This window comes from Crinia signifera, chromosome 6 (genome assembly GCF_055691185.1).
Source record: "Crinia signifera chromosome 6, ASM5569118v1, whole genome shotgun sequence".
In the NCBI taxonomy this organism is placed as follows: Eukaryota; Metazoa; Chordata; class Amphibia; order Anura; family Myobatrachidae; genus Crinia; species Crinia signifera.
The window spans coordinates 40809932-40822081 of record NC_139222.1 but is presented as its reverse complement, the minus strand read 5'-3'; the positions used below and the strand labels follow the sequence as shown (position 1 = coordinate 40822081).

The window sequence follows — 12150 nt, the reverse complement described above, 5'->3', positions numbered from 1 at the left end:
CTCTCTGCACATGTTACATCTGCCCCACCTGCAGTGTACATGGTTTTGTCCATCTAAGAAGGAATTTGTCAGAAAGAGTGAACCAAAATAACCTCCTTAGTAACATTATTTTCCCGACATGACCCCCTGTGTGCCCCAAATGCCCCCAGGGTCTGACTAACAGAGTGCAGGAGACCCAGGCAACCGAGAACTGGAGGAGGAGACCCGGCCCTCTGGAGATAGTTTACCACCTCTTCACCTCCACTCCCCCTCCTCCTCTACCACACTCCCCCTCTTCCTCACCTCCACTCTATCCCTCTCTCTCTTATCTATCTCTTCCTTCCTTTCCTATTTTCTTCTGCTCTCTCTTCTCCCTGCTCTCTTTCTCCTCTACAGTATCTCTCTTCCCCACCTCTATCCCCACACTTTCCCTCTCTGACAGTATGTACATGGTGCTGTCTACCTTACTTTGGGTATCTCCACCTTTCTCGCCCTGACATTCTCCTCTCTCTCTTTCTCTCTCAATTTCTGTCTCTCCCTCTCTTTCATTGTCTCTCTCCCTTTTCTCTTCCTTTATAACCTCCCTCTTTCTCCCCCCCCCCCCTCTCTGTCTCTCTCCCTGACACCCTCTATCAATCTCTGCTTCTCCCCCTTTACTCTGTGACCCCTTAACTCCCTGTCTCACCCTGTTACCCTCTTTCTCTCCCCATTTTTCTCCCTGACATTTGTCACTTTCATTGAAGGACACGTTTCTGTGCATAAAATATATGAATAAATGCGACATTTCACCTTTCTGGAGAATCCTTCATGTGTATTTTGAGAGGATCTGGAACACGAGACAGTAACCTTGAAAGCAAAGAAAATAATACTGAGGTCCAAATAGCCACAATACAGCGACACAGAACCCTTATATGAGACCCTGTCGTTACCATACATCTCTTTCCACATACCGGAAACCTTTAGCAAACGGGTTGCTGGCAATCTTCAGCTGTGTGATCTGTTAATATACAGAGGAAAAATAACTTGTTCTAATAGGTAGGAATTCACTTCAAACTCTTTGGTGTTTTCAAAAAGAGTTGGACATGGACCTCACTAGCGACCTGCAGGAACATGCAGCGTTAGTGATATAATTGGGCAGCACAGTCGGTGTAATGGTTAGAGCTGGAGTAGCCAACTCCAGTCCTCAAGAGCTACCAAAGGGGCATGTTTTCCAGGTCTCCTCACACAATCACACGTGAAGTAATTAGCTCTACCTGTGGATCTTTTAAAATGTGTTAGTGAGTAATAAGTGTACCTGCTGGGTGAGCTGAAAAACGTGAACTGTTGGTAGCTCTCGAAGACTGAGTTGGGTACCACAGGATGCGGTCATTTGGTCTACAGTATGATGGTCGACACCAATAGGTCGACATGGGAAAAGGTTGACATGGGTCTAGGTCGACATAGGAAAATGTCAATGGTTCTAGGTCGAACGGTCATTAGTTCGACAGGTCGTTAGTTCGACAATGTCTAGGTCGACAGTCATAAGGTCGACATGGGTTTAATCACAGTTTTTTGCGCCAACATGTGCCGACAGCCGGTATTTCATGCCCTACCATCCACTAGGGCGTGGTGGGAGAATAAAATAGTGTGCCGAGCGCAGTGAGCGATGCAAGGGGATGCGGTGCACTTGAAACTGTGTCCATGTGGACTGTGTTGACATTCAGGTAAAAAAAACAGTGAAAAAACCCATGTCGACCTTTTGACTGTCGACATAGACATTGTCGAACCAATGACCTGTCGAATTAACGACCTGACGAACTAATGACCTTTCGACATAGAACCATGTTGACCTTTTCCCATGTTCACCTAGATTCATGTCTACCTTTTCCCATGTCGACCTAATGACTGTCGACCATCATGCTGTAGACCAAATGATCCCAACCAGGTACCACTGGGTTAGAGCCATGGTGGGATTCGAACCCATGCCTCACAGCACTGGTGATTTCCACCATGGCTCTAACTGTGGAGTCTGTATATTCTCACCATGCTTGTGTGGGTTTCCTCCCATAGTCTAAAAAAAGGGATTTTTGTAAGAACTTACCGTTCGAATCCCTTTCTCTGATATGGTCCTGGTGACACAGCTCAACACTGGGATGTAGGAGGGTCCGAAGGAGCCAGGCACCTATCCTAAAGTTTTAGAGGGTAGGCTCCTCCCCTACTGCATCCCTGGACTCTTCAGTTCAATCTTTCAAAGCCACTGGAATACATTAACTCAGTACAAACGCCTGCACATATTATATGCACATTTTATAACAGAAACTGTTAACTTTTAACCATTTTAACATGAACATCATGAAACTTCTGGCATACTTACTGAGCGTAAGGGAGGGATCGCTGTGTCACCAGGACCATATCAGAGAAAGGGATTCGAACGGTAAGTTCTTACAAAAATCCCTTTTTCTCTTTCAATGGTCCTGGTGACACAGCTCAACACTGGGACGTTCCAGAGCCGGTCCTTTGGGAGGGTACGCTCAGGTCTGCAGCTCTCAGCACTGCTCGCCCGAATGATGCGTCCTCCGACGCGAACTCATGGAATCTATAGAATTTGGCAAATGTGTGAACAGATGACCAAGTGGCAGCTCTGCAAACCTGCTCAGCTGTGGCCCCATGTCGAACCGCCCAAGAGGTGGCAACTGACCTGGTGGTATGCGCATTAATTCTGGCCGGTACAGGCCTACCCACCTTGGTGTATGCAAAGGCTATCACAGATCGCAACCACCTAGCAATAGTCTGCTTAGAAGCAGGCCAACCAATTTTGTGTACGTCATACAGTACCAATAATGTGTCAGTCTTTCTGATACTCTTCACTCTGTCCACATATATGCGTAAGGCACGCACAACATCCAAAGTCTTCAACTTGTCCCTTTTCTTAGAACCCTCTGGGGGTTGAAACACAGGTAGAACTATCTCCTGATTTAAATGGAAGGCAGAGACTACCTTCGGTAAAAATTGAGGCACTGTTCTCAGAACAGCCCTGTCATCATGAAAAATTAAGAAGGGAGATTTGCATGACAAGGCTCCCAACTCTGATACTCTTTTAGCAGATGCTACTGCTAACAAAAACACTAGCTTCCACGTGGTGCCTTCTGAAGGCATTCCAAAACCAGTGATAGATCCCAAGGTGCTACTGGTTGCTTGTATGGAGGTTTCAACCTGGATACTCCTTGTAAAAAGGTTTGAATTTCCGGCAAAATGGCTATCTTTTTCTGGAAATAGATGGACAAGGCCGAAATCTGCACCTTCAGTGACTGAAGGCTTAGACCCGATGAAAAACCATCTTGTAAGAATTCCATCATTCTTGATAGCTTAAAATGAGATGTATGAGCCTTTCTTCTCTCACACCATCGGATGTAAGTCTTCCAGACTCTATAATAATTTGCCGAAGATACAGCTTTTCTGGCTTTTATCATCGTCTGTACTACTGCATCAGAAAACCCTTTCCTTTTCAAAATGGTGGTTTCAATAGCCAGGCCGTCAAAATCAATCGATCGGAATCCAGGTGATTGAATGGGCCTTGTCTTAGAAGGTCTGGTCTCAGAGGTAGACGCCATGAGTCCACAGACAACCTCTGAAGCCTCGAGTACCAGGACCTCCTTGGCCAATCTGGGGCCACTAAGATCACTGGAACCTTCTGCCCCTGTATTTTCTTCAGAAGTCTCGGTAACATTGGTACTGGTGGGAACGCATAAAGGAGATCTCCCTGCCAGTGAATAGTCATGGCATCCACTGCCTCCGCTAGTGGATCCCTCGTTCTGGCATAGAACCTGGGCACTTGACGGTTGACCCTGGATGCCATCAGGTCCACATCCGGAATTCCCCACATCGAAGTGATCTGGTGAAACACCTGAGGGTGTAAGCTCCATTCCCCTTCCTTGAGCTCCTCCCTGCTCAGGAAGTCGGCTTCTATATTCTCTATTCCTGGAATGAATATAGCCGATACAGCTGGAACATTCTGTTCCGCCCATAGGAAGATTCTGGACACCTCCCACATGGCCAATTTGCTGCGTGTACCTCCCTGGTGATTCAGATACGCCACAGCTGTGGCATTGTCGGTCTGAATCCTCAAAGGGAGGTTCTGTAACCTGTCTCCCGCCAAGGAAATCACTTTCCAGACAGCTCTCAGCTCCAAGATGTTGATTGGTAACGCTGATTCCTCTGCCGTCCACAGGCCCTGAAGCCTGAGATCCAGGACTACTGCCCCCCAGCCCCTGAGACTGGCGTCGGTAGTTACTACCAACCAGTCCCAGGTCTGTAATGACCGACCCCACTGAAGGGAATCTACTTCTGTCCACCATTTCAAGGATTCCCGAGTGTCCGAAGACAGCACTATCATCTCGGATTTCATGGTCAAAGTGTTTCCTGACCAGGCTGACAAAATGTTCCATTGGAACCTCCGAGAGTGGAACCTGGCAAATTGAAGCGTCTCGAATGACGCCACCATTTTCCCCAGGAGCTTGAGGCACCTCCATACTGAAATGCTCTGAGCCCTGAGAATCTCCTGGACTAGTGTGACCAGATCCCTGGCCTTTACCTCCGGGAGGAAAACCCGATGAAGATGGGTGTCCAGTATGACTCCCAAGAATTGGAGCCTTTGTGACGGTACCAACTGAGATTTTTGCAAATTTAAAATCCAGCCGTGAGCCTGCAAAAAACTGATGGCCTCTGCCAAGTGACTCTGCAGCATGGCTGCTGACTCTGCTTTGAACAGGAGATCGTCCAAATAGGGTATTACTGTGATTCCCCTGAGCCTCAGCACCGCCGCCATCACTGACATTATCTTTGTGAATACCCTTGGCGCGGTTGCTAGCCCAAAGGGTAACGCCCGGAATTGTAAATGCAGGTCTCCTATGGCAAACCTCAACAAGGTCTGATGCTCCGGGTGTATAGGGACGTGCAGATATGCGTCCTGGACATCCATGGACGCCAAAAATTCTCCCTGGTCCAGACTCAGGAGTACTGACCGTAGGGACTCCATTTTGAAATGGTCTACCCATAAATGAACATTTAGAGACTTCAAATTTAGTATTGGTCTGAAAGACCCGTCTGGTTTGGGCACCAGGAACAGCGTGGAGTAAAAGCCTTTCTTCCACTCTGCCTTGGGGACTAGTGTAACCACCCCTTTTTCCAAAAGGGAGTGAGCTGCTCTCACAAGAGCTGTACGAAGCCGTGCCTCCTTTGGTAAGGATGTGGGAATGAACCTCTTCGGAGGCGGCCCTCTGAAAGGGATTTTGTAACCCTGTGTTATAATATCTAACACCCAGGCATCCTGGTCTAGAGAAGCCCAAGCGTCCCTGAAGAGTGTGAGACGCCCCCCCACTTTTGTCACTGTCGGGCGAAGCCCCTGACAGTCATGCAGAGGGTTTGTCCTCTCCTTTTGTGGCAGGCTTCTTGTGAAAAGAGCCAAATTTTGACTTTTGTGTCTTGCCTCTAGAGGACTGAAACCTTCCCCTGAAAGACTGTCCTCGAAAGGACGCACCACCTCTAGGGGAGGGCCGAAAGGACGGCTTAAAAGCAGAAAATCTGGACGTCTGCTTTGCTGAGGAGGCCGGCAGGAATGTACTTTTGCCGCCCGTGGCCTGTTTTATAATCTCCTCTAATTCGGTACCAAAGAGTACCTTTCCTCTGAAGGCTAATGTTTCCAGAGCCTTCTTGGACTCATTGTCTGCTTCCCAGGCTTTAAGCCAAAGCACTCTCCTGGCATTAATGGAGATTGTGGACACTCTGGTTGCCATTTTAATAGCTTCCTCCTCTGCTTCCACTGCATATTCTGCCGCTGCCTTAATCTTTTCTGCAAGCAGTAACGCACCAGGGTCAGCCTGCAGCATGGTGCATAATTCACCAGCCCACTCTATCATGGCCTTAGAGACCCAGGCTGAAGCAATAAGGGGCCGTAAGGTAAACCCCACCCCTTCAAAGATAGCCTTGAGGTTTCCCTCCAGCTTTTTATCCACAGAATCTTTAAAAGCTGCACCGCCTTGTACTGGTAATACAGTAGCCTTGGACAACCGTGCCACTGAAGCGTCCACAACTGGGACCTTCTCCCAGAGCTCCGCATGAGACTCTGGCATGGGGTACAGACTAAGGAATCGCTTAGGCATCTGAAGCCTCTTATCAGGAGTTTTCCAAGCCCCTTCTAACAATTCCTGTAACCCCTCATCTGAAGGAAAAGTAACAGCCTCCTTCCGCTGTCGCTTAAAAACACCTTTAACAGGAGTCTTATCCTCCACAGACAGCTTTAAAGCCTGCTTCACAGCTACAATGAGATCCTCTATACCAGCAGCAGAGTTCTCTTCCCAATCATCACCCTGATCCCAGGGGATGTCAGTATACTCTCCTTCCTCTTCATCTACCACAGTAGTTAAAGCATAAGACCTTCTAGGGGTCCCTGCCACATCATCCATTTTGTCCAGCATTTCACTGAACCTGTTGATCCCTTTAGCAGTATCCTGCATCACCTGAATCAGCGCAGGATCTGCCTGGGTAAGAGGCAAGGAGCCAGACGACTGCTGAGATGATGGCATAGGTCTCTGTGATTCTACCAGCCCATCACTCTGCCTGTCCAAAAGCTGCACCAAAGCGTTTACTGACCTGCCTAGGGCCCTTGCCCACGCAGGTTCCATCTGCTCTGCCCTATGGGGTTCACTGCCCATGGGTCTCACATCAGCGCAAGTAATACATAAGCCCCCCTTGGCCATCTGCTCAGGGACAAACTTTTGTGTGCAAACATTGCACGCGCTCAGTGCACTAAGGGCTCCCTCCCCCAAAACCACAGCCTGATGCTCAGACATGATGCAAGTGATAAATGTATATCTATCAGTATACACAGTGCAAACAATGTACAAGCGTTTATACAGAGGCAATGCACCCAGTCACTTATCTGTCTGTTGGTTTCAACTGCGGGGAAGCGATGCCCAGGAAATCCAAGTCACTCTGCCAGGATCAGTAAGCCAGCTCAGCTCCGCTGTAAGCGTTCTGAAAGGCGCCAAAGTCAGAGTGAAGGAAGAGACCACAGGTCCCTGCTGCTGCGGGGTCCGTGACCTTTTGGCGCCAACCACCCCCAGCCAGCCGCTCCTTAGGTAGGATTTCCTAGTTCCAGTGTCTCCCCCTCAACTGGGGATCACTTGGAACATGCCTGTCACAACGCTGCTGTCCTCTCATATAGGAGCTCAGCGTGTAAGCTCCGCATAAAATGGCCGCCGCCATCACGGAGCGCCTGTCCCCCATGATCCCCACCTAAATGTGGAGCCGGTTTCAGGGTACTCCGGAGCCCAGGCAGCCTCTTAGAAAAGGCCATAAGCGCTGCACAGGGAGACCAGACAGTGTCTCCCCTGTGCACAGTGAGCTGACAGGACGCGCTTCTGTCAGCTAATGCTGCGCTAGCAGTGTGAGGATTCACTATGAGAATCCTCACACTGTGCCTACCTAGCTAGGGTAAAAGTTAATAAAACAATAAAAATCCCCTAACTACTCTAATTCTTCGGCTGCTCCTGCAGCCCTTTAGAATAGCACCCACTCCAGTGGGCACCTAACACGAACTGAAGAGTCCAGGGATGCAGTAGGGGAGGAGCCTACCCTCTAAAACTTTAGGATAGGTGCCTGGCTCCTTCGGACCCTCCTACATCCCAGTGTTGAGCTGTGTCACCAGGACCATTGAAAGAGAAATATTTTTTTTTGTCTCCCAACAAAATTAACCCTAGAATGTCTGTGTGTGCATGTATACGTGGTAGGGAATATAGATTGTAAGCTCCACTAGGCCAGGGACTGCAGATTATGGGGGAGATTCTCTAAGATAAAAATGTGGTAAAAACCCCGTTAAATGTGGTAAAAACCCCGTTATTAAGCTAGCGATGCCCCATAGAAGCCAATGGGCTTCTACCGCATACCACCGCCGCCCCGCACGGACCCCCGCCGCCCCGCATCGCCCCCTCCCCCCTCAGAGATGTGCTGCCCGGACCTGTGACCTCCTCCCTGCACTGATCCTCTTCCGGGTGCAGGGAGGAGGAGAGCCCGGCGCAGCAGCAGCAGCGCCGGGTGTGTGAGGGAGGGGGGAGCCGCCGGGACCTGCTGGGACCCGGCGACTCTCACCGCAAAGGACAGCTCTTAACGCAAGGGCTGTCCTTTGCTATAATTATCACATATGTTAGAACAATTATAAATGCGATGGGTGGCGAAGGGGGGTGGAGATTCTTAGAGAACGTCTATGTGCACGCCAGGGCCGTCTTTCTCATTGGGCACAATGATAGTGACAGAACACAGGGGGGCTGATAGTGACAGAACACAGGGGGGCTGATAGTGACAGAACACAGGGGGGCTGACAGTGACAGAACACAGGGGGGCTGATAGTGACAGAACACAGGGGGGCTGATAGTGACAGAACACAGGGGGGCTGATAGTGACAGAACACAGGGGGGCTGATAGTGACAGAACACAGGGGGGCTGATAGCGACAGAACACAGGGGGGCTGATAGCGACAGAACACAGGGGGGGCTGATAGCGACAGAACACAGGGGGGCTGATAGTGACAGAACAGGGGGGCTGATAGCGACAGAACACAGGGGGGCTGATAGCGACAGAACACAGGGGGGCTGACAGTGACAGAACACAGGGGGGGGGGTGACAGAACACAGGGGGGTTACAGTGACAGAACACAGGGGGGCTGACAGTGACAGAACACAGGGGGGGCTGATAGTGACAGAAAACAGGGGGGGTTACAGTGACAGAACACAGGGGGGCTGACAGTGACAGAAAACAGGGGGGTTACAGTGACAGAACACAGGGGGGCTGACAGTGACAGAACACAGGGGGGGCTGACAGTGACAGAACACAGGGGGGGAAGGTGACAGTGACAGAACAAAGGGGGGGGGGTTACAGTGACAGAAGGGGGGGCTGACAGTGACAGAACATGGGGGTCTGACAGTGACAGAACACAGGGGGGTTAGGTTACAGTGACAGAAGGGGGGGAGACAGTGTCTCCCGTGCCCCATCCTGCTGACCAGTGACCTGAATTGCGTTGCAGCATTCATAGCACTTACTTCCCGCTCGTTGCACCGGTGCCCACAGCAGCCTACCTTGTGCTGCCTTGTGTAGCTGGGAGAGAGGTGAGCATTTCCTCTTTTGCCGATGACTGCAGCCGCGGAAAGGCACAGCGCGGCCGACCGCAGCAGCAAATTGATTTGAGGCTCTGCTGGGCGGGGGGAACGTCAATGTGCTGTATTCTCGCGTGGGTCAGGGGGAGGGGGCGTGCTGCTGACTGAAGGCTGGCCGCTCTGCAATATAACTGCAGCGGTAGCACTGCCTTGTTTTTTGAACACACCGTATTGTCCACACAGCTGCCAGTGCCTCTGTTGACAGGTGCAGTGGTAGGAACAGTTATGTACAGCAGGAGCAGAGTCGCAGAGCAGGGACAGCGGCGCCTCTCCAGCCTGGCGCCTCCCTGCTTTGCAGGCTCTACTGAGCGGGTAACGCCGGCCCTGAAGCCAGGCCTCCAGCAGCAAGCTCCGTGCGCCGGGCGGGCTGGCACTGGGTCATGGGAGACACTGGGTGTGGGACGTGGAGCGATGTCTCCCGCACTGCTGGGCCGCAACTAGGGGTGAAGGTCTAGGGTGCTGGATGTGATACCCATATGTGCAGGCAGACAGAGCGGAGACAAATTACTGCCTTGACCCAAAAGATGAAAAATTCTAGTTGCAGCCCTGCCTGTGTGTGTGTGTGTTTGTGTGTGTGTGTCTGTGTATGTGTATGTGTGTGCTTGTATTTTTTTATATTCTTTTATTAACTACTGTATGCATTGTTACCATAGCAGTCTCACGTCTTCTTGTAGTCGTTATTAATGACTATAAGAAGTGGATTGGTTCCGGAGTACTTATTTGTTACTGTATGCATTCTGATAAGCTGTGCAGTTTAGGGATACATCTATAATGTTTTGTCCCAATTCCTCATTTTGCCATCGTCTGAGTCATAGAATGGGGGAATCCAACATGTTGGAAATCCCTGCTTTGCTGATTCCAACCCCAAAAGAATTGGTATCAGTAGCATGCTGAATTTTCCCTATTCCCTGGCAGATTGTCAATCATATATGTCTGCCAATCATCAGATGGATGATGGAAAGTTACAGCATTGATGTATGGCCGCATAAGGTAAATGCCCTATTGCAGCCCTGCACCATCTCTCCCAATGCTTTCATACAGTAGATGGCTATTAGCAGCACGCTGATTGGTGAACAGCTCTCAGTCATCCACCAATCCAATCAGCATGTTGACAGACATTCACCTCCTGGCTGCAGGCTGGGAGGTAGGCAGAGAATGCTTCTTGACCCTAGAATTGTGGAGCCCTGGGCAGCTGCCCACTATACCTACTGAGAATGAGGATAACCTGTGTGACTTGGAAGGTGCAGTACGGAGAATGTAGGACGCCTACTCCACCTCCTTATCCGTGTCTGTGCCTAGATTGTGGCAGAGGTCGTGTTAGGGGATAGCTGCACCCGATGTCACACAGGAAAAGCAGAGTGGGCTGTGGTGATATGTGTGTATGCTTGGGAGATTGGAAGTACCAGGTAGAGGGAAAGTTCTGGTGTGGAACGAGGAGGATGAGCGGATATTGATGTTTGCTCGGTGCCCAGATTTGGGTGAGATGTGGGCAGCAGCCACAGACGGAGGAGGGCAGGGAAGATGACACGGGAGGATGAATAATGCAGCCGTGGGGACTATATAGCTTACTCTATGATTCTGATATGCGGTGACTGCTATAAACTGAGTCTCCGGAAACACGAAGGAAACAAAGTTCTGCGCAGCGCGCGCTTCTCCCCCCTGACGCCGGTCTGACAGCAGGATATGGAGCCTTGGTTGGTAGCGATGCATGGAGTTAAGTATTATCTACGTGGCGACAGGAGGAGAATGATCACTACACAGGGAACATACGGTGTGTGTATATATATATATATATATATATACATATACATGGATCACACTTCACTTTGCAGCATTTGCCAGATCACATATAACAGAGACCACAAATACACCAACTGGCGATTAGTTCTGCATGTTTTATACATTGTATACAGTATTTAGATAGATGTATTTCTATGTCTCTGCGCTGGATTCCTCTTACTAATACTTTGTTATATGTCACAATGTTGTCACATGACTCAAAGGCTGTACAGATAACATTACATTCATATATGTTTTTTTTCGTACAAGTGGAGCAGCAGGGCCAGGAACAGACACCTTGGGGCCCGGTACACTTGTAACTCTCAGGCCCCTTCTCGTCCTTAACATCCTCTGCTCAAATTGAACCCAAGAAACATGTGGTGGATATATGGCAATCCACACACATTATGCATCACTGCAGTCCCCACACATTATACCACACTGCAAGTGGGAAGGGGGATATATAGCCTTTGAGTAAAAAGAAATATAAAAATATATGATACAGCCAGTACAGACTATGGCGGGTGAGCCAGTGACAGGGACTATAGAGAGAGTAGGGCAGGGGGAGCAGAGGCGGTCCTGCAGCGATGCATAACCCACAGCAGAGAGAGCCGGCACCGGGAAGGGTGATCCCTGGAGAGGACAAGGGCCTGTGCAGTGCTGTGAGCTGCTGACCTGTAAGGAGCGGAGGCTGCGCAGCTGTGTGACCAGGAATGGCGCCAGGCTCCTCCAAGTCCCCTACTGCTGCCACCTGCCAGAGGGAAGGGAACCGCGCTGCCCCCACTAGCTGCCAACCACAGGAGGAGCCCCAAACCCAGAGAGAACAGATTCAGAATGATGTGTGCTGCCGAGGTGTCCTACATAGTGCCTGCCCGTGGAGGAGCCGAGAGGGTGAAGACTAGAACCTCGAGGAAGAAGGTGCTGAAGGGGTAAATTACCTGGGAGCACACCCAGCCGGAGGATTCCCCCGGGGTTGCTCCGAAGAAGATAGAGGACGCAGCAAGTGGAGATCAAGGCGCGCAGGCACCGCGGAGGACACCCTCTCTCTCGAGGAACAGAAGTGTGGAGGACACGCAAAGGACCCCTAGCTGGAGAGACCTGTAGAAGCCCCCTCAGTGGTGCGGAGCTGCCCTGTGAGCTGCCTGCCCGAAAGTGAGCTTTGAACATGAGGCAACATTAAGGACAGGAGCTGCGCAGAGGACAGGAG

General features: G+C 50.4%; 1 long non-coding RNA gene across 1 annotated transcript; it reads right to left on the bottom strand.

Annotated features, from left to right (window-relative positions):
• Positions 1-928: 928 nt before the first annotated feature.
• On the bottom strand, positions 929-11755 carry LOC146006929 (uncharacterized). The gene is made up of 3 exons (XR_014444129.1): positions 11619-11755; positions 10734-10889; positions 929-976 (listed from the first exon to the last, which is right to left on the bottom strand). It is a non-coding gene; the product is annotated as an uncharacterized LOC146006929 (long non-coding RNA).
• Positions 11756-12150: the final 395 nt, after the last annotated feature.